Genomic DNA, 23,746 nt, shown 5'->3' on the forward strand with positions numbered 1-23,746 from the left:
CAGACCTAATAAAGTGATACTTGATATCGATGTGTTTGCATCTTTGACGGTTTATAGGATTTTTGGACAATGCAATTGCACCTTGATTGTCTGCAAGAATGGTAACTGGTGAATATTGCCTTTTAATGTCCATGCCATTAAGTAGCTGTGAGAGGTATAAGCTTTCTTGTACTGTGGCGGCCATCGCCATGTACTCTGCCTCGCACGTTGACAAAGCTACTGTAGCTTGCTTCCTGGTTTTCCAGCAGATCACTGGCCCATTTTTGGATAGTACAAAACAATAACCCGTTGTACTTCTCCTGTCACTCAAGTCTGTGGCCCAATCTGCATCGCTGTATGCTATAAGATTTAGGTTTCCTTCTATCCTTTTATAGCACAGCTCTTTGTTTAGTGTCCCCTTAAGGTAACGTAATACATGTTTTGCTGCTGTCCAATGATGCTCTTTTGGCTCAGACAGGGATTGTGACAGTTTGCTCACTATCCAACTCAAATCTGGTCTTGTACATGTCATTAAGTAAATCAAACTGCCCACTAATTCTCTATATTTTCCTGAATCAACTGATTCACCATGTGCACCAAAGTCATTTTTGAGTTCACAAGGAGTAGAACGTGGCTTACAGTCAGACATTTTGAACTTTTCCAGGATTTTTGTGATGTACCGTGTCTGATTTAGTCTTATCTCATGGTTCTGTTGTATACAGTCAATACCCAAGAAATGTTTGAGCTCACCAAGATCCTTCATTTTAAATTTCTCATCCAACATTTGTTTCACGTTTCTGATAGCGTCTTCATCGTTGGCAGCTATGATTACATCATCAACCCAGATGATAAGAATCACTGTCTCACTCGCTGTCTGTCTGGAATATACACAATGGTCTACAGGATTTTGTTTGTAACCTTTTGCACATAAATGGTCATGTAACATCTTATTCCAGTTCCTGCCAGATTGTTTCAAACCATATAGTGATTTGTTTAGTTTACAGACCAGTTTTTCCCCTGTGTCTGATTTTACTTCAAAACCTTCTGGTTGCTGCATATACACCTCACAATCGATTGGGGCGTGCAAATAAGCAGTCTTCACGTCCATTTGATGGAGTTTAAAGTTGTGCTGTACTGCTAATTGCATCAGCGTACGCACTGACGTCATATCTGCAGTCGGCGAAAAGGTTTCTTTGTAATCAATGCCTTGAACTTGGCTATAGCCTTTAGCAACATATCTTGCTTTAAATGTTTTAGTCTGATTTGGGTTCTCTTTTATCACATACACCCATCTCCCCCCCACTGCATTTTTACCTTCTGGCAGCGTGGTTAAAGTAAACGTGTTATTGTCTTGCAAGGATCTCATTTCATCTTCCATAGCATCTGACCAACACTTAGAGTTCGATGACTGCATAGCTTCTTCAAAAGTCTTTGGTATGTCATACATCACCCTGTAACAGTAATCTACAGTCAGCGATGTTTGGTCGTCTTCTGCAGTTTGGACATAGTCTTTCAGGTAATCTGGCCTTCTCCTGTTTCGTTTGGGATATCGTTCAGACTCTGTTCTATCACTCTGTTTGTCTGAGTTTTGTGCATCATTTATGCCATTGTCCTGAATGTCACTTTCAGGTTCCAGGATCATACTTTCATCTGATCTCTGGTCATTCCCTGTTTTGTCCTTTCTAGCGGGGTACTTCAAGATGTCCCCTGGAGTCAAATCATCATCTCCATTGTCATCAACCTGAGTGGTCTGGGTTTGGTGCTCAACTACACTTTTAGTGAGGAACTTGACCAACCTATGTCTAAGAACTCGTCCTGTTTTAGGGTAGTAGATTAGATACGACGGACTGTTTTTATCGTAACCCACAAAAACTCCTTCGTCACATCTCGCGTCTAACTTTTTTTTGTTGTGCCCGTAACCGTAGCAAACTGATCCAAAAATCCCCATCCTCGACATGTCTGGCTTCTTTCCTGTCAGCATGTAATAAGGGGTTTGCTTTGTGCGTCTGTTGTAACACCTATTACGAATTACTGCGGCAGTCATAACAGCATAAGTCCATAATCTCTTTGGCAGGTTACTTTCGATCAACATACACCGTGCCATTTCAAAAAGTGTTCGCCATTGTCTCTCGGCAGTCCCATTCTGATGAGGTGAATACGGCGCTGATGTCTCATGCCTTATCGTGTTTTTATTTAACAATGTCTGAAACTCTTTAGATGTAAATTCAGTTCCATTGTCTGATCTGATTCTTTTTACTTGCCCATAGGGGGCGACGTCTGCCAAAAACTTTTCAGTTGCTTTTACGGTGTCACTTTTAGCCTTTAGAAAGTACACAAACATTGTGCCTGAGTAATCATCAGTAAATGCTAACGTGTACCTGAACCCGTCTTTAGCTTCTGGTTCTATCGGTCCAGCTAAGTCAGTGTGCACTAGCTCTAATGCTTCTTCTGCTCTTTCATCAGGCTCTCTATTCCTTGTTTGGATAAATTTGCCTTTTGTACACATTACACAGTCTTGGTAATGTTTAGCTTTACCTTTTATTTTCATACCCTCGGTAATGTCCTCTAGTTTAACCAAGTCTTCATAGTTGCAGTGGCCGAGGATTTTGTGCCAAGTTTCTACATCATGACAGCCATTGCATTCGTCGTTGTCAACATAATGATCAGATGTAACACTGTTCAAATAGTATAGGCGTTCATATTCACTTATCTTAAACCTTGTCCCGTTCTTATGGATAAGCTGGTTGCAGCCCTTCTTGAAGGTTACTGAGGCTCCTTTGGCCGTCGCCGCCTGAACCGAGAAGATATCTTGCGGGTAAGAGGGAATGTAAAGTGCTCCCTCCAGTGTCGCCTTCACCTTTCGTCCCTCGCTGTCTTGTAGATAGACCTCCACATCTCCCCTCTTCAGTGCGACCCCACTCGTCCTGGTTCCGTCAGCTAATTCCATGAAGTGTCTTCCAGGTGTGAATGTCTCATCAAAACTCTTAAATCTCTGAATGTCCGTAATAATGTGAGAAGTGGCCCCTGTATCAACCATTAGGCCTTTTCGGTGCTCTCGTAGCTTCTTAATTTAGCTTTGAATTCACTAAATGTCATTGCTTTGTCACTGTGGGTTACATGTATGGCAAACGGCTTGAAAGATTCAGGCAACCCTTTTAGCACCATTGCAATAAGCAGTCCATCACTTAACGTCTCTTCTGCATTCCTCAGAGCTGTAATGGCAGTCTCAGCCCTTATCATATAGTCTGTGACGCTCTCACTGGGCGTTTTCTGTAGCGACGTTAGCTCCGTGTACAGGCTAATCACGCGTGGTGTCCCCTTACCGGCGTAGTGCTCTCTCAGAATTTCCAACGCTTTCCGTCCGTCATCCTTGGCATCTCTCATCACGAGTGAAAGACTTCTATCATCCAATACTTGGATTAGCTCTGCATAAGCTACTTCATTCTTTTCATCCAAGTCCTTGTCTTCTTCCTCCGACTCGCCGGGCTCGTTCAGAATGGCAGCCTTTAGCCCAAGTAGCCGCAGGTATCCCAGGAACTTTGTTTCCCACAATTCGTAGTTTCTCTCGTCTCCGTCGAAGCATAGACGGTTCCACCGGCTTCCCACATCCCTTCTGGGCCCATAACCTGTTGGAGGTTCCATTTTCTAGGGCAGAAATACCGGGGTAACTCGCATATCTCACGGAGGAATAAACCATACACACGTTGTTTAGAGTTTTACATCAGAGGGACACACCTTCCTCTGCGTCAGCATTTATTGCACACACACTTCCGTATTTATACCTTTCAGGTTAAGAGCACATACATATATGATAGGGCAACAATACATGTCTCTACAGAGGACACTTTATGTCCTCTACAAGAGTTTGTTTTTTTTGCTAGTTCAATAAAAACATGTATGCTAAAGCATTATGAAGAAAGCTTTGTAAAGAAGACTGTCATTTCCAAAACACTGCCCGCCCCCACCCCGCGGTCCGCAGCGCTGTTGAAAAGGCTGTGGAAGTCCCTGTATTAAACACGTAGACCTGTGACATAAAAATCACCAAACTCGGACGACCACAGACTGTTTTCCTTCGTGGTGATGAAGGAAAACGCTGGGTTGGCATGTAAAAGGGCATTTATTCCCTTCAAAGACCTGCAGTTCAAAAAAAGCGCCCCTCCGACAGCCAAACCCATCTGTTCTCTGATTGGATTGTTACATTTGTGATTGACATGACATTGACCAATCAGATGAAGGGAAGAAAAATAGGGTCAAAAATCCGTACTTGTAACTTGCAGGGTTTTTTTTTTCTAAGTCCACACACAAATCTTTTTTACACACATACAAATCTTTTTTACACACACACAAATCTTTTTTACAAGTACAAAATATTTATGACCACATTTTGAGCCCATATGCCACGGACCAACGATTTCATGGTTTTGTTTTGTTTTTCTTTTTTTCCAACTGTGTTTTGTTTTGTTGTTCGTTTTGATGGTATGGTGCCAACTGTCCTGTATAGACCTATTTTTTTAGACCACTGGGTTGTCTTATGTAACTGGCTTTAAGATTTGTTATATGGGTAAAAAATGGGATGTTCTACTGGATAAATCTGTACAATAATTTGGCTCGTGTGGTGTTATGGAGTTATGTAAAATAGTGTCGTGGAATATAGCGGGTTGTCATAATGTTATTAAAAGGAAGAAAATCCTCACATACTTGAAGCAGAAAAAGACAGACATAGCCCTGATTCAGGAGACCCATCTCGATGAGGTGGAATCATTAAAGCTTAAAAGAGATTGGGTGGCGCAAGTTTATTTTACTGCATTTTCGGCTTGAAAAAGAGGGGTGGTCATATCGATCAGAAGAAATTTGGATTTTCAGGTTTTTAAGCATTATACAGATCAGGAGGGTAGATGGGTGGTTTTGGATGCATGTTTACAGGGGCGGAAAATGACATTGGTCAACATATATGCTCCCAATTCTCCTCAGCCACAATTCTTTCATGAAGTATGTAACATGGTGCGGACTATAGGTAATACAAATATTGTAATTGGGGGAGATTTTAACCAGGTCAGGGATGTATTGTTGGATAAATCCTCTCGTACTGGACTAAGTAAGGACCCAGTTAATGTTGCGGTGGACGTGATGTCAGAGGAATTGAGCCTGGTAGATATATGGAGACTTCTTCATCCTCAAGAAAGAGATTATACTTTTTTTTTCGCATCCTCACTCAACCTACTCCAGGATAGACTACTTCTTGGTGTCCCGTTCTCTGGCAAGTCAAACTATTGGGTCCTCTATTGGTAATATTGCTGTTTCGGATCATGCTCCCATTGACCTTGTTCTTTCTGGTACTGATAATATTAAACCGTCACCTAGGTGGCGTTTGAATAACTCATTATTGAAGAATAAGGGTCATTGTGAATGTATAAGGGAAATGATAAAGGAGTTTTGGTTGCACAATGAGGGCTCTATTGACGACGTTGGAATGACCTGGGACGCTTTTAAGGCCTGTTTGAGGGGGCGCCTTATCCAAATTGCTCCTTGATTAAAAAAGCTGAGAGGGACAAGCTGATGAAGCTGGAACAGGATATCAAGGAGCTTGAAAAACAACACATGCTGCACCCAGAGAGGGATTTATGGAACAAATTAATAAAATTTAAATTTGAGATGAATAGTATACTGGAGAAAAAAGCGGAATATGCAATGTTTTGTCTAAATCAGAAGTATTTTGAACAAGTGGAGAGAACAGGTAAAATGTTGGCACACAAGTGTTACGGATTCAAATATTGGGGATGGATACAAGAGGAAAAACCACAATAACAACACTGGTCCGGCCGGGTTGAGTCAAACGATGATTTTAATGATCACATGCGTGGGAGATGGACACCGTACGCAGACAGCATCAGATCTCAAAATGGTGGAGCATTGATCAACCTCTTATAGCCTCTAGTGGCCCCCACCTAATCATAAAAGCCTAAACATTCACATTCTTTCTCTCACACAGCGCCTAAGCTACGACTCCCTGTTTATCTGCTCCTGCTGAGATGGGGCAGAAAACTCCAGTATGTTCTGTTCTCTTCTACTCAGACAAATAAGGCAATGACTTTCTGCGAACAGTATTTCTTATAACTCAGCAGTATAATGCATCATATAACAATATCATTCATTCACAATAAATTAGCAGTCTAATGTAATGCAAATCAGTTTAACAAATGCAATAGTTATCACCTTCTTCTAATTCAGGAGAATAATGCAAACTAAAACTACATAATAATTCACAATCTTTAATTAGGGGTATAACATGGCATAAAATAATATTATAATCTCACACAGGGTTAAGCAGATAAAATCTAGCAACCTTATACCATCTATTTTTGTTCCTAGTAATAATAATAAGTTGACCACCAGTAAAAAAGAAATTAATGATATTTTTAATAAATTTTATCAGGAGCTTTACACCTCTAATGGATTGGTGGAGGAACAGAGGCTGTCAGATTTCTTCTCTTCTATTAAAATTCCCAGCCTGTCTGAAGATCAAAGAATTGTATTAGAAGGTAAGATTACACTAATTGAAGTTAAGCAGGCAATTGGCAGTCTTAGATTGGGCAAATCTCCAGGCAACGATGGATTTCCATCAGATTTTTATAAGGTGTTTGTGGACGAATTAGCTCCAAGACTACTGTCGGTATATCAAGATGCGTTTCAAAGAGGGAGACTATACCATTTAGTATGCGATCGGCAGTGATCACGTTATTACATAAAAAAGGGAAAGACCCACAGTATTGTGGGAATTATCGCCCAATTTCATTAATTAATGTGGACGAAAAAATTATTTCTAAGATACTAGCTTTTAGGCTTGAGAAAGTTCTTCCGTATTTGGTGCATAGGGATCAGGTCGGTTTTGTGAAAAACAGAAGTTCTGCAGATAATCTACGTAGGTTATTGCACATATTCTGGAAGAGCAGGACTAATTTAGACCCTGTCGTCGCGTTCTCCTTAGATGCAGAGAAGGCCTTCGATAAAGTTGAGTATCCCTTTCTGTTTTATACGTTGAAGAGATTCGGTTTTGGTCCCTTTTTTAGGCAGTGGATTCAGGTGGTATACACAGATCCAATGGCTACAGTTATTACCAATGGGATAATGTCACCCTCCTTTTCGTTAAGTCGGGGTACTAGACAAGGTTCACCCTTATCACCTCTCATTTTTGCCCTGTTTTTGGAGCCTTTGGCTATTGCATTACGTGAATGTAAGAAAATCAGAGGGTTGGATATGGGTCAAGAAGAACACAAAACTTTTTTGTATGCAGGTGACATTTTACTGATCTCAAGTAACCCAGAACAGGCCATTCCTGCAATTTCCTCAATTATTGATTCATTTTCTGTAATCTCTGGCTACACCATAAATTGGTCTAAGTCGGAAGTTATGCCCATTTCTAAATTGTGTCCGCCAGTTATGAGGAGCTCATGGCATTTCAAGTGGATGCCCGAGGGTTTGACTTACTTAGGGATTAAACTGACCCCTGATTTAGACAACATAATGCAAGTAAACATCTCCCCAGTGATTCAAAACATTCGTCCGCTGTTGCAGAATTGGGTTAAAATAAATCTGTCCCTTTTGGGCAGAATTAATTTGGTGAAGATGATTATTGCCCCTAAACTTCAGTACTTTCTTCACATGTTACCGATAGCAGTCCCACATAACTTGCTAAAGCTTTATAATGCATGTGTGGAGGGTTTTGTGTGGGCAGGCAAAAAGCCATCTTTTAATCGGTCCAAATTATATGCTGCTAAAGAGAGTGGTGGGTTGACATTGTCCGAGATGGTCTGGTATCATTATGCTTTCTCCCTCTCTGTTAGTTAAGATACATAATTCCTTTACTGAGAAGCCATCATGGGTTGCGATTGAGGAAAGTCTTGTGGCTCCTTCGTCTTTAGAGGCCTTCCTTACTCAGAAGGGAAGACCAGTACCGTTTAAAGATCCAGTATTGGCTTTCATGCAAGAGACCTTGTTTAGAGCTCCCCAATATACCAACATTAGCCCTTATCTTACCGCTAGAGCCTCTATCTGGTATAATAAGAAAATATTAATTGGTAAGAAACCGGTCTGGTGGGAGGCTTGGGCTAGGACAGGTATCAATCAGATGGGGGATTTATTTGGGCAGACTGGCATGAAATCGTTTGCAGAAATCAGACGAGAATTCAATCTGGATCCAAGGGAAATTTGGAGGTTTTTTCAAATAAGACACTGTATTAAAACCATTTTGAATAATAATCCAGACCCTCCATCTAGTATTCAGAAGTTGTTTGTAGCCCCTGGTAGGGCTGGGCGATATGACCCAAAATTCATATCTCGATATTTTTTAGCTGGATGGCGATATAAGCTATATATCTCGATATATATTTTTTAAAGCCATAAAGTAAGAACAAGAAGAGAGTTCTTAGTCAAAGCTGTGTCCCAGATGTCACACAGGCACTTTTATTAACATAGAGCAGATGTACATCAAATTTACTCAAAAATAAATTATGAGCATTTATTAAATAATAATGCTCCATAAATAAAAGAAAACAATGTTGTTTTTGTGCATAACAAAAAGCTCACAATTGTGCAGTCAAAATGTAAACTAAAAGACGCTGAGCACAATAACAAAGACAGATTTCACAGCTGCTCTGTTCCCAACTTGTACTGCGTGACTGACAGCCTGGAGTTTGAAATCCGCTTCGCAACCACGTCTCTTAACAGGTGCCATTTATGGTCCTTATACACAGTAGGGTAATATTACGTTGAAGCACAGTACGTATCACTCCGCGAGGCTCAGCCGTAATGCTCCGACAATCCATCAAGCGGTGCAGCTCCGTAGCTTAGCAAAGTCATATTAAAACATTTTTTGACAGATTGCTGAGCGCCGTGTTCCACATAAAATCGGTTCGCGGCCATCAAGCACATCAGAATTCATACATAAGGCGCGCTGTCAACTTTTGAGAAAATGAAAGGATTTTAGTCCGTGCAGCACCTCTAGGCTGCATGGCGTTAGCGTGGTTAGCTAGCTAACACATTGACGCCGTCCAGCCCCACGCACGGGGCGATGCGCAGTAACTCGTTAACGGAGATTTGCCGTGTCCATCTTGTCGCTTCCTGCAGGTGAAGCGATGGGGGAGGAGGGGGAGTTGTGTTCAGTGAAGGAGAGGCGAGGCCGAGTAACGTTGCGTAAAGACGAAAGTGGACAAAAGAGAGGCAAACTTGCGGCTCCACAAGTATAATTATACGTAACATAGACTATATCGATATAAAGGATATTGTCACATCTTATATCTCGTATAAAAATATATCGATATTTTTTTAAAAACTCGATATATCGCCCAGCTCTAGCCCCTGGCATTAATAGAATCAGGGCATCCAAATTCTATGGGATCTTCAGAGAGGCGCATGACATTTGTTGTTGTCTTTTTTTTTTTTTTTTTTTTACTTTGAAAGTCAATAGAGGGAAGAAATTGTCTTAATGTCATCAGTGGTCAAGGTTATGTTTTGTTTTTAGGCACCCGGGTGTTTTGCCCCCATTGCTTTTGTTTTTGCTGAAGTTTCCCAGGAGGCGGTATATCATTTTGTTTCTCCTGGGTTTTTTTTTTTTTGGTTTTTTTTTTTTGTGTTTGTCTGTTTGTCTTAGTTACTGTTAGTCCTTATTTGTTGGTTGTTGTTAAGAAACGGACAGAGAACTGACAGTATGATTATTCCAGTTGTATATTTGTTAATGTTTCTGTCCATCCAAAATATGAATAAAAAAAAAAGAGAAAAGATATTGATAAAATCCCTATAAAAGTCTCTGCTTTTCATCGTCAAGCTTTTTTTAGCATGGACTCTTATTTACAAGCATAACTTTAGTCCACACAGTTATTATATCTAGAATAACAAGGATATTTTATTTAAAAGAAAATCTCTCTTCTTAGATAGTTGGTTTAGGAATAACATTGTTTTAGTCAACCAATTATTTGATTCGAATGGTATGCTTTTCTCCTATGAAGAATTTTGTTTACATTTCAATTTAGCTATAAATCGTCATGATTATACAAAAGTATTTGGCTCAATACCATCAGGGGTTTGTATGCTGTTTAAGAATCAACCTAATATCACTTCATTCCACAGGCCGTTGGCATCTCCTATACAAACTTTTGTTGGCAAGATTTGCTTTTCTAAGCAATCTAAAAACAACAATAAATCTATCAGATCTTTATTTCAGAGAAGCATAACCACGGTACCATATGTAATTTTTTTCTGGAACCGGTTGTCAGATGGTATTATGTGGAACGAAGTTTGGCGACTCCCTAATCAGTTTTTAATTACCAATAAAATTAAAGATATTTCTTATAAATTAATACACAGAATTTATCCTTCTAAAGATTATCTTTAAAGCAAATTCAATTTAGACATTGATACAAGCTGTAGCTTTTGTAAAACTTCCAAGAAATCTACTATACATCTTTTTTGGCAGAGTTTATGTGTTTTTATCTCAGAAAATGTATTTAAAGGATTTGTACTGTTTTATTTGGTCTAAACAAAAACCAAAGACAATTCAACTTTGATAACAGATATCTGTCAGTCTGCCCCAGGGCAGCTGTAGCTTGCCTTCACCAGTGTATGAATGTGAGAGTGAATGAATAGTGGTATTGAGGAAGCGCTTTGAGGGGTCCCGAAAAGCGCTATGTAAATGCAATCCATTATTATTATTATTATTATTATATATGATTAACTTGTTAATTTAAATGGCTAAATTTCATATTCACAAGTCCAAATGTTTAGGAAGACATCCCTCTTTTTATGTATTCTCCTTTGAACTTGTACAGTATCTTAATTCAATTAAGAACTCCACTAACCCAAAAGCTATAAAAACTATTGGTGTTTGTGAGAAAATCAAAATCTTTCAATCACTTTATTCTTTGGCTTGATCAGTTACTTTCCTCCTAGCATATTTATATTGTAGGTTCTGAATTTTGTTTTTTTATTTGGATTGACTATGGTATGTAATTTTATGGTACTGTTTAATTGTATTTTGTATTGTACTGAGGTTTAAATGAAGGTTTGAAGGCCCCCCCCCCCCCCCCCCCCCAAAAAAAAAAAAAACCCAAACAAACAGCTGAAACGTGGGCTGTGTCCCAATTAAGAGACCGCACGCTTTTTTTTTTTTAAACTTTATTTATCACATTTTAGACATACAGTCAAGTAAAACAGGGATCAAATAAAAGATGACATTGTGGTAGTACAATGAAGAACAGAAAGAGTGACAAGGACAGTGAGACAAAAGTGAGTACAAAAAATAAAATAAATTAAGGGGAACATAAATAAACAGAAGTTTGCAAGACCCAAAATCAAGTTAGCAGTTTCAATCGGTTATAGATGTTAACAGTCTTGAGAGCCTTAGTGTTTTTTGATGAGGAGATTGTCCTTATATATTGTGCAAGTTCCATTTTTAATATAGGAAGTTCAGGCTTTCTGCCGAGGACTTTGCTTTTGTGTATATGAAATTTTGCCAAAAATAAAACCAAATTTATAAAGAAGAAAGCATCATTGTCCTTGTCTTTAAAATTATAATAGCCAAAGATAACATCCTTATAGTATAGTTGAAGATTAGGGAGAACAAAGTCAGTAATAAACTTGTGGAAATCCTTCCAGAATTTACATGTAAATTTACATGACCAAAACAGATGAGAAACTGTTTCAGGTTGCTCTTGACAGAAGGTACAATTTACATTTATTTCAGCCATAGTGGAGCACTGTGGGAGCATCTGTGTAACATGGACAGACCAGATGGGATGGCATCGAACACTATTGAGAATTCTTTAGGCGTTATCGGTACATTGTATCTCCTGAGGAACTCAGAGTAATTATAAAAGAGTCCATCTTCTCTATATAACTGACTAACCAAGATTATTCCATTATTAAACCAGTTATTTAAAAAAAGAGTTTTATTTTTATAAATAATATTGCAGTTATTCCAAATAAAACAGTTTTGTGGAGAGAAATTGTGTTTGTAAATCAGCGCCCATGCCAAAAGAATTTGTTGATGAAAGTGAGAAAGTTTCAGTGGTATTTTTGGAATACTATAATTGCAGAGCAGTAGGAAGTTAAGGCCTCCTAAATTAGAGAACACATGATAAGAGACCGCACGCTTGAAGTATGCATTTTGAGTGTGATTACGTCACCGCCACGCGACGACGGCTGTCCCAATTTGAAGTTTACTTCAAATGCGTACTCCAAATGCACCGTCAATTTCCCCAAATATCAAACGTGGTCCGTGTCACTACCCGATCCGTACCGGAAACCCGATCGGTACCCCGCATGCGCGAAAGGTGTCTACTTCTGGTCGAAGCGTTTTACGATAGTTACGGGTCAGAGTATCTGTTAAGATGTTAAGAATAACAAGTATCTCTTAAAATGTTTCCGATAATGAAACATTTAATAGAATGTAGACAAAAACAAAAAAATAAAAAGATAGTGACAGATCGGGGCTCCCGATCCTTACTGCGCATGTGTAAAGTCGGACCGTACCGCGCATGTGCTAGGGTTTTCTTCTTCTTCTGTTCGTTTAATGGCAGTTTACTCCCCAGTGTACGAGGATACCGCCACCTGCTGACCGAGCGAATGAACCCTATTGTAAACTGAATTAGCGTCATTACAAACGTGTGTTAAATTTGATTTAGTGATAATCGAGTGTGTTTATGCTTGTCTGTGTGGAGAGGATTGTTGGAAAAGTGATGATAATGTCCGCTATCACTGTCAATTGCCAGTAAACACTTCATCTGGCTGCTGAATCTTCGCGTGACATATTATAAAGTCTGTATTATTAACTCTGTCATTAGGCACCATTCTTCTTATTTTACGGCGCTGTTGTTCAATCGGGGAACGCTCTCTGTTGAGGAGAAAAGCAAAAATTTGTTGCGGATACGGATTATCCATTGTTTAAATGTCTCGGTAGTCGAAAAGGAGGCAGAGCTGCTGAGAAATGCTAGGAGCTAACTGGGCGCTAACCGTATCATTCAAATATATGGAATGTCGCAATGTTGGCAAAGAGAGGAAGTGACGTAAGATTTGCGCATGCGGGGTACCGATCGGGTTTCCGGTACGGATCGGGTAGTGACATGTACAAATCGGGTCTACCTGATCCGTACCGCGCATGTGCAGGGGTTTTCTTCTTGTTCTGTTCGTTTAATGGCAGTTTACTCCCCAGTGTACGAGGATACCGCCACCTGCTGACCGAGCGAATGAACCCTATTGTAAACTGAATTAGCATCATAACAAACGTGTGTTAAATTTGATTTAGTGATAGTCGAGTGTGTTTATGTTTGTCTGTGTGGAGAAGATTGATTGGAATAGTGATGATGATGTCCGCTATCATTGTCAGTTGTCAGTAAACACTTCATCTGGCTGATGAATCTACACGTGAGATATTACAAAGTCTGTATTATTAACTCTGTAATTAGGCGCCATTCTTCTTATTTTACGGCGCTGTTGTTCAATCGGGGAACGCTCTCTGTTGAGGAGAAAAGCATGAATTTGTTTGTATACGGATTATCCATTGTTTAAATGTCCCGGTAGTCGAAAAGGAGGCAGAGCTGCTGAGAAACGCTAGGAGCTAACTGGGCGCTAACCGTATCATTCAAATATATATATATTTTTATTTGTATAAATTAACAATTACAGCGCATATCTTACAAATCAAAAAGATATGTACAAGTATAAATATAGGTGGTTAAGAACAAAGCAGCCATTGAACAAAGAACAAAAGAACAGTATAGGTCAGAAATAACATAAAGCAGCATACAAGTACATTAAATGACCTTCCATATAAAGTAAAAAACAAAGAAATCAAAAATACGCACACACAGCCTAGCTACATCAGTTGAAAAGCAGCATCAAAAATTCCAGTAAGGTGTGAGCTTTATTTAAGTTACACTTGTCTAATGAAGCCTTCAATAGAAGGACTTCATTTTTAAAGTCAGCAAAAATCGGAGTAATTTTCAAGAAGCGACATTTATGAATAAAAATATTTGCAACTATAAATAAGTTCTTAATCCCAAATTCTATTTTCTGTTTGCAGGCCAAATCGAATTACTTGAAAGGTTAGAGAAGGGCAGTCAATATTTTTAGAGGTTAACCAGTTCTGAAAATCATCCCAAAAAGATCTGGAACTTTCACATGAATAAAAAAGGTGCTCTGTAGTCTAAATATCAGTGTTGCAAAAAGTGCATGCGTTCGTATCTATATTGAATTTCTTGTGAAGATAGTCCTTGGACGGGTATATGGCATTTAAGATTTTAAAGTGATTTTCTTTTGCTTTTGGTGAAATTGGAAAAGAAAGATACTTAGTCAAAAACCTCGAATTATAATCTTTAAACAGATATTTTCTTTTTAATTGAGAAGGAAAAAGTTGTTTGGTTAGAATAGTCCTTAAAAATGTAATATTGCATGTCTTTCCTTTAAATTGACGATCATCAATAATTAAGGACGGTTCACGAATTATAGAGGAAGAATAGGTTAAACTGGCTTTAGCCATCTGAATCATTGCAGGGGGAATGGCTTTCACAACTTTAATGAATTTACTTTGAGTACATGATAAGCCATAATTATCTTAATATACATTGCCGTCATTGTCTAAAAGGTGTAAAACGGTCCAAATTCCATGATCCCTCCAATCCTTATAAAAGATGGATTTTCTTTTTTATCAATATACATCTGTTGTTCCAAATCGAATTTGTATGTGGAGAAAAATTATGCTTGTAAATCATTTTCCAGTACTGGAGAACCTGTTTATGAAAATTGGATAATTTAATTGGTAATTTGGAAATTTCTAAGTCACACTTTAAGAGAAATTCAATGCCACCAAGCGTCTCGAAAATTACTTTGGGGAAATAAAACCAAATACTGTTTGAGTTATTTATGAAAGACTGCAACCATTTGAGTTTGATGGAACCATCCACTGCTCAAAATCAATCGCATTCAAACCTCCTTCTTCAAATGATTTCACTTCATCGTTTTTCCTAATATAATGTTGCTTGTTTCTCCAAATGTAATTAAAGTGAATTTGATTTATATTATTGATTAGTCTATTGGAAACATATAAGCATTTGATGGAAAAATCAGTCGAGAGTAGAGCAGGGCGATATGGCCAAAAATATTTATCACGATATATATTTGAAAATTTGCGATAACGATATAACCGACGATATAATTGATGCGAGACAAAATACAACTCCACAATATTACTAGCGCAAAAAGACAACCTTCCATTTATTTTCACTTAAACAAGAAGCTGGTTTTTATGTACATTAAAGCTTTATAAAAATGTAACAGTGCAAATGCAAATTCCTTGCTGAAAGTTTAACCAAAAGGCATTTCCAGTAGAAATGGGCTGACATATCCTGAGCATAACCATGTATAATATCCACTGAAGTTAAAAAGAGGTGCTTTGCAACATTAAACTGCAGTGTGCAGTACGCATTTTTCGGACCATAAGGTGCACGGGATTATAAGGCACATTAAGCGAAACAAAGCAGTCAGATAAATCAAACTTTATTAAACTCATTCTTCTTGCTTCCTCCACTTCTGTACCATTGATTCATTAATGTTGAATTCTCTGGCAGCTGCTCTATTCCCATGTTGTTGCAGTATATTAATGACTAACCTCGTATTGTGGATGGATTATCTCAGTTGTTCTCCTGACTGAAGTTTGGTCCGTTTACAGTATCCTGCCATGCGATTGCATTTGTCTCTAACCATGAAGAACCTTCACGTTAACTTTTATAAGTGGAAAAGTGTTAGTGTTCGTCCTCCAGCTTCACTGTTTATGTTATGCTAACATAGCTGTGTCGCTAGCGATCACGTAGCACATCATTATATACCAGCTAGCCCAACTTCAGTAACCCTACAAACGTCACTGCTGTTTAGTTTCCTGTCTTCATTTATGTTGGAAGTGATAGCAGAGCTGTACGTTTGATTTTTTTCAGAAATCTCTCCGTCAGAACGTGCTATATCATGCTTAGGTAACTAGCGAAACGAGCGAGCTAACTTCCGCTAGCTTCCTGCTAACTTCTAACTCCGTTAAATGTAATAACTTTTGTTTTCATGGATGCCTGGAAGTTAAACTTTATAGTTACACCTGGTAAAGCAGCAATGCTGATCGTTTTATTAAAGATGAAAGAATTTAGACAGTTTTTAACTCTAAGTGATGCTGCAGTGTTGTTTGACCTGAAGAATACGGAGTTTAGGACCCAGATTACTCCCAGATTTAAGAGCATCTTAGTCCGACAAATATGACAATAACGACGGACGCTTGCATGTTCTGCAAAAAATGTGCTTTGTTGTGTATCTGACGGACAAACACCAAACCAGTTCCACATCACGGAAGTTGCACCATTTTTACAAACCAATTCTGGTTCATCTGTTTCACTCAACAATCGGCCATGTGCGTATGAAAACAAAGGCACTGCGCATGCGCGTTTTACTCCCATTCTATCGCGATATTTCATTTTCCTATCGTTGCCTAACATTATACCGGTATTACCGTGAACGGTATAATATGGCCCAGCCCTAGTCGAGAGATACCTTCTGTTTTAGTAAGCAAGACGCATCCAAAGATGGAGAGGTCTCTTTGTAACCAGCTGATTTGGATCTTTTTAGATTTCTGGGTAATATGCTCAAAATTTAGATTTTCTCTATTATTTGTATTCTTTGAGATTATAATACCCAAATATTTAATTTCTGTTTTTATAGCTGTTAAGAGAGATATTGGGTTTACAATCATGAATAGTTAATAATTCGCATTTTCTAATATTCAGGTACAAACCAGAGGCCTTTGAAAATAGTGAAATTTCATTTAGTGTAAGAGGAACCTGTGACATGTTCTTTAAAAACAGTGTAGTATCATCTGCTAATTGACTTATGATCAATGGGGCTCCCATCAAATTCAGTGGTTGAATATTTGGATTGTGTTTCATGAAAATAGCTAAAAGTTCCGTTACAATAATGAAAAGTAACGGAGAAGCTGGACACCCCTGACGGATTCCTCGACTGATGTTAAATCGTTTAGACGTTCCAAAAGGTAAAGAAATAGAACTATTGATGTCAGAGTATAATAAAGAAATTAAATCTATGAATTTTTTTTACCAAAATACTGTAAAGCTTTTAAAATGAAAGGATGTTCGACCGTATCAAATGCTTTATAAAAGTCTACAAAAAGAATCACACCATCATCTTCAATTAAGTGATTATAATCCAGTAGATCTAAAACCAATCTAATATTATTGTGGATAGAACGATTTTTAAGGAACCCAGATTGTGTTTCACTAATAATCTGATCTAAGCTGTCCTTTAATCCGTTTGCAATAACATGAGCAAGAATTTTATAATCTGTATTCAATAGAGTAATTTGTCGTAGATTATCGATTAGTCTTTACCAGGTTTGGGAATAAGGGAGATAAGACCCTGTTTCATTGCCGTTGCTAATGTTTCATTACTAATGATTTCCTTAATAGTTTTGAAGAAAAATTCTTTTATTTCTTTCCAGAAGAATTTATAAAAGATGGCAGTCAAGCCATCCCGACCAGGAGCTTTGTCCATTTTCAGTTTGTTTAAGGCTTGATCTAAGTGATCCAGCACCGCAGCAATTTCCTAATGTTGTAAACCTCAACATCTGGCAATAAACCCATTCTGATTCTGATTCTGATATATCAGAATCACAAATTTCTCTGAATACAGAATCGATTTTTGGAATATAAGGTTCAATCTGATCAAAAACGACAAAAGGGATTTCTTATCAGCCTCCGATATAAACTGTCTATTACAATAGCTATTTATATTGTAAAGTAATTTACTTTCAGATTCCTTTTGTTGTCTACTTTTCATTTTACTAAACGTAATTGAAAATTCTCTAACTTTAAATTAAAAAAATTCCCATCCGTGTGTGTAAGTACCAATTGTTCCATCGTTGCAAATTTTATGGAGGAGGTCTTTAACCATCTTAACATACTCATCATCAATTAACAGATCTGCATTGAATTTCCAGTAGTCTTTTTTAAATTGTGTTTTATTTTCAGGGTTAAGTTTAAGAGTAATAATACTGTGATCTGTCAATGGGGCTGCTGAGATGGAAACATGTGAAACATATCTATATAGTAAAGTTGAGCCCAACCACAGATCTAATCTGGACATATTATCTCCCACCATCAACATCTCCCACCCCATGCAGCAGACTGTGACAGCACTGAGCAGCTCCTTCAGTGGGAGACTGCGGCACCCACGGTGTGGGACGGAGAGATTTCGCAGGTCTTTCCTCCCCACTGCTGTCAGACTCCATAATAAAGACTTTAACTGATCAAGCACACACATCCATACATATGCAATAATACTAAGTGCAATAATCCTTTCTGTCATCGTTGTATTTTTACTCAGTTGTATATAGTATTTGTATTTGTATTCTATTTTTATCTTATTGTATATTTATTTTATTTTATTCTACTGTATATAGTATTTTATTTTATTCTATTCTGTACAGTTGTGTACTGTATTTATTCTTATTGTATTCTAATTTTTGCCTCATAACTTTTGCACTGTCCACTTCCTGCTGTGACAAAACAAATTTCCCACGTGTGGGACTAATAAAGGTTATCTTATCTTATCTTATTACCATTTGGTTTAATCCAAGAGAATTGAGTAACTCCAGGCTTTTTCTCTCTCCGTATATCACTTAAATTGTTTGAATCAATGAACTTTGTTAGAATTGGATTCCACTGATTAATACTGTATCTTGGAGGATTTCTATCCTGCCATTCATTTGGAACAAGATTAAAGTCACCGCCTAGTAATACATGGTCTGTGTGGTATAAAAGTTTATACTCGGAAAGGACATCTGTTATTTTTTCCAGCATGAGCTTATTTAGAGTTACAGAGGAGTACCCATAAACATTTACTAGAATCACAAATGAACCATCAATATTCAATACAACTGCCAGCCAGTGTCCTGAATTATCAGCCTGAAAAGTCACAACCTTCCCTGGACATCGGTAGAAACAGAGAGCTACTCCAGCAGAGTGGTTGGATCCGTGGCTGAAGAGGATTTTTTCACCCCACTGATTTGACCAGAAGGTGGCATCAGCGTCACTTGAATGAGTTTCTTGTAGTAAGGCGCAATTCGCTTTTAGCCCTTTGATAAACAAAAACATTGCTTTTCTTTTAACGTTATCCCTGAGACCTCTAACACTCAACGACACAAAGGATAAAAATGTGCGTAGGACAAAAAAAAACCAGAGTTCAAAATATTAAGAATATCAAACTTGAATATATACAAAAAAGAAAAATTTAGTTTACTTTCCTGTTTAGGGAAAGGTGAAAGAACAGCGGTGCCGGCACCTCCTATCCCATTCAAAACTGTCAAACGTCCCTCTTTATGTAGAGTTCAGAGAATAAGTAAAAATGCATTTTTACTTATTCTCTGAACTCTACATAAACTCAGTCAGACTCATAAACTCAGTCTGCTTCTTGCTATCTAAAATATAACAGGACACTGGCGTAAATTCTCGACCGTCTCATACTTCTGTTTAATCAGTTTTCTGTTTGACGTTTATTCAGCTGTGTGAAAATCCCGGAGGAACCCACCCGGGGGATTAATAAAGTTTTATCTAATCTAATCTAATCTAATCTAATCTAATAACTTTAATCTCAGCCAAACCGATTTACTCATGAACAAATAAAACACTGAAAAAATCCCAACAATAACATTTTTAGGTTGTCTAAGTGACTTATATATTACGTTTAACCTGAGTAGCGAAACTCCGCGTGATCTGAAAATGTTGTGCCGTTTTCGGTGGCTTCAGTGACCCTCGAGCTCCCGGCTTGCTATCGAGCTGGTGGGTAGCTGATGCTCCGAAAACGTCGAAGCACTTTTGCAAATATGCGATATCTTGATAAACCTAGCAGATATTTGATGTTTACACAGCTAGTTTCTCGCCTGAAAATATGTTAAAAGTTTATTTTGTGACCTAGAAAGATTAGTAAGAGTAATTTTAAAACTTAGTAGCGGCCGCCATTATTGGAAACTGGAGTTTGGCTATGAATTCTGGGATATGGTAAGACACGAAGGACACACCCGACCCATCCTTCAAATTCGGGGAAAAGGAGTCATTTGTCGGCTGCATTCGGAGGAGTCTACGAATTTGGACAGCCTTCGGCGCGTCGCTGTGACATAATCGGTCTACAAATGCGGCCTCAGGAGGATGCAACCCATGACTTTGGACACGACCAATGTCCGGTGCACGCTTCGTGGTCCCATATATCCCCCATGTTGGCCACATGTCGGCAAAGTTATGTGACATTAGCAGTGTTGGGAAGGTTACTTTTAAAATGTATTCCACTAAAGATTACAGAATACATGCCCCAAAATGTATTCAGTTACGTTACTCAATGAGAGTAACGTATTCTGAATACTTTGGATTACTTAATATATTATCATGCTTTTTACAACTGCATGAATGTACTGTTGCTGTGTGATTCATTACTATTACTGAAGGTCCTCTGCTCCGAACCGTAGTAAAGGGACCTCTGGCTAATACGTCGGTTCCGTGTCGGGCTCATAGCCAAAAAATAGAGACAGAGAGAGGTGTTGAAAGGCTGCTCCAACGGAACTTATTGTTTCGGAGGAAAACATGAACACAGTGTACAGTCGAGTCTTAATAGCTTACTTACAACTGGGCTCGTCAGGCACTCTTCTTGGCTGCAGTGGTTATTATTGTTTCTGCCCGGTGACAGCTCGTACTTTTCCACTCACATTTTCCTCCCTCCTCGCGCTCACGGACACATAACAGGTATGGCAGTCCATTCTCCCTGCAGCACGGACTACACTGCCATAAGGCTACATTCTTTAGGCTTATTAGCTTAGCACAACAACAACAACAACAACAAAAAAGCGCTCTCTCACCCAGGAAACACACAGTCGCAGAGAGAGCGCGTCACCATGGCAACCGTAACGCTGCCGCCTGGAACAACAGAACATAGCTGTCAAACAAAACCCAAACAGTCCTGACCCGCCACAATATGAAACAGGAAAATACCGCCGTGTAATCCATTTATTTCAACAAAGTAACTGTATTCTGAATACCACCTTTTTAAACGGTAACTGTAACAGAATACAGTTACTCATATTTTGTATTTTAAATACGTAACGGCGGTACATGTATTCCGTTACTCCCCAACACTGGACATTAGTGATGTTTGTACTACGTCAGCGTTAACTTGGTTTTAAAGCCTCTACTCTGCCCAGTTTGACCCATTTAGCAGAAGTCAGCCTGTTTAAGGCTCTGATATCTATTCTGTATGACCTAAAGCAGTTATGACATGGTCTGATTTTCTCACCCAATAAAGGAATATTTAATATATCAGTCTACTCTTCATTCTATCAGAAACAGTTATCACAGCTCGTACATTTTGTTTTTACACATATATGTAAGCATTGAGCCAAATGTAGTAATGCCAACATATTAAAAGAACAATATTTGTCTCATATATAATACATCTATATACACACTGTCAAAGATACTTGTCTTTGAGTGAAGATTTAAGGTGATAGGAAATATAAATAAATGCAACTTGAATCTTTGACCTAGAGTTCAAGCTCACTGCTGTAATATATATCATAATAATCTGACAATATATATAATATTGTCCATATTATACAGTATTTACATTACCACAGTGAGATGATTTTAGTCTCATGAACAACATTAGCTAATTGTTATTTACTAACTAATCTTGAAATGACTGTTCAGTGCAGAAATGAAGCCCAACAATCATGTTTTACAGTCCCGTGGTCTCAGCCTCAGATACTCAACTAATCACAGTGATGTCATGACAAAAATGAATGACCAACAAAACATTTTTTTCTCCTTCATTTCTGTCAAACAATGCTGTATGTAACATTTCTCGCGGTTAGTATCATGGTTGCTAGGCAACCTGAACAGCATGACGAAGGCTAGACCGTCTCATTTCACAAGCCTCTCACTTCCGCATTTCTCGTACTTATAGTACGCACCGTACGTAGTAAACATAGTGCGCGTACTTCAAGCGTGCCGACCCTGAATTGGGACACAGCCGTGGTTTGCGACACATGTGGCACAAAAGTGCTCCAAGAGTGAGGTGTTGTGGCCATACTAGGGTGACATTCAAAAGACCTGTTTGGGGGGTCAAAATTCAGAGGCTGCTTCCACCTGAGGACCCGGCCTTTGCGGTCTAAAGAAAGCCGGGTAGTGCATCACAGGCTCCCTCGGTGGAGTGAAACTCTGTCGTCTGCTCCTTGCTATCTAAAATATAACCGGGTGCTGGCGTAAACTCTTCTGTTTAATCATTTTCTGTTTGATGTTTATTCAGCTGTGTGAAAACCCCGGAGGAACCCTCCTGAGGGATTAATAAAGTTAAATTTAATCTAATCTAATAACTTTAATCTCAGCCAAACCGATTTAATCACAAACAAATAAAACACTGAAAAAGCCAAACAATAACATTTTTAAGTTATCAAAGTGACTTATATATCCTGTTTAACCCGAGTAGCAAAAGACCGCGGGGGTTTGAAGACGATGTGTCGGTCGGCTCAGATATTTGACGTTTACACAGCTACATTCTCACCTGAAAATATGTTAAAAGTTTTTTTTGCGACCCAGAAAGAGAAATAAGAGTAATATTAAAACTAAGTCGCTGCCGTCATTGCTGGAAACTGGAATTGGTTGGGCCGCACTATGAATTCTGCGATATGGTTTTTCAATTTTGTTGTCCGGGTGGAAAATCTGGAGAAATTCGGGAGAATCGTGCCTCCGGGATTCTCCCAGAAAAATCTGGAGGGTTGGCATGTATGGTTGTGGCAACATCACTAACCTTGTCAAACACCTCAGAGTAAATCATATCACAGAATATGACGAGCGTATGTTGAGACGAACTGAAGAGGAAGAGAGGGACAGGTGCTGCTAGGGCGAGACAGACGTCTCTCACGGAGCCCTTTAGTGCTGCAGGCAGGCAAAGTGTTCAAATAGGCAGAACTTCAGTTTTTTTATTTCTATATGATGAACCCTGCATTATTAAGTAATAAGAACAAGTAATCTGATGCCCTGTAATCATTATGATGCTATAATTTGAGATACAATAAATAAAATAAGTTTTTGCAAGTATCGGTATCGGATCAGTATCGTCGATACCACCCTGAATATTACTTGGTATCAGATCGGAAAGGAAATCAGTGGTATCGCACATCACTATTACGGAGTCGTGTAAATAGTAGGGGTGCAACGATACTCGTATCGATATTGAACCGTTCGATACAGTGCTTTCGGTTCGGTACGCATATGTATCGAACAATTCAAAATTTTTAATTTATTTTATCAACTTTCCTTCTGACGATGCTGTCTGTGTTGAGCGCTCAGTGGATCTGCGCTCGACAGTGCAGCCTAGGCGGAGTAGTCGAGCGCAGATTCACTGAGTGCAGGGAGACAGAAGTTAAGCTCTCCTTGCAACATAGCAAATTGAACCTCCCCCACCCTCATTCAGATCTGGCGTTTGGAACTATTTTGGTTTTCATGTGACATATGATCCTGAAGGTAAGCGCGTCATGGACAAAAGTAAAACAGTATGTTGGATGTGCCACGCAATGCTCAATTACATGGGTGGGAACTAGTGCGTTAGCGCAGTTTGCTCGTTAATGTGTTGACGCTGTCCAGCCCCACGCACAGGGGCTGCACTGTGTGGGGCTAACTTGAGCTAA

At 38.7% G+C, this 23,746-nt stretch overlaps 1 protein-coding gene across 3 annotated transcripts in view; it reads left to right on the forward strand.

The window, feature by feature from the left end:
* The window catches only part of asrgl1 (asparaginase and isoaspartyl peptidase 1), a 37,321-nt gene that overhangs the window by 2,845 nt on the left and 10,730 nt on the right, over window positions 1-23,746 (forward strand). The gene's annotated exons all lie outside the window — the stretch shown is intronic.

This window comes from Rhamphochromis sp. 'chilingali' (genome assembly GCF_963969265.1).
Source record: "Rhamphochromis sp. 'chilingali' genome assembly, chromosome: 20".
NCBI classification, from domain to species: Eukaryota; Metazoa; Chordata; class Actinopteri; order Cichliformes; family Cichlidae; genus Rhamphochromis; species Rhamphochromis sp. 'chilingali'.